The sequence below is a fragment of the Nanorana parkeri genome, unplaced genomic scaffold, assembly GCF_000935625.1.
Source record: "Nanorana parkeri isolate BGI_ZX_2015 unplaced genomic scaffold, ASM93562v1 scaffold14, whole genome shotgun sequence".
Lineage (NCBI taxonomy): Eukaryota > Metazoa > Chordata > Amphibia > Anura > Dicroglossidae > Nanorana > Nanorana parkeri.
Genome location: NW_017306282.1, coordinates 3,826,437 through 3,826,721, shown reverse-complemented (window position 1 = coordinate 3,826,721; position 285 = coordinate 3,826,437).

Genomic DNA, 285 nt, shown 5'->3' with positions numbered 1-285 from the left:
ACAGAGCCTAGTAATGCGCTGGACGCAGGGCTTCGTAATGTGTTGGACTCTGGGCTTAGTAACTCGCTGGAGACAGGACCCACCTGAGACCCCACACAGCCCATCTGAAAGTGACCCTGCAGAGCACACCATACATGCTGCACAGCCCATCTGAGACTCTCTATGGTGGGCTCTGCAGGGGTCTCAGGTGCGCAGGTTGGGGCTGCATCTCCCTCCCAGCTCCTCTTACCTGCTCCTGCTCCTGCCTGGCCTCTTCTGCCGCCGTACTGGCCAGAAGTGACGTGA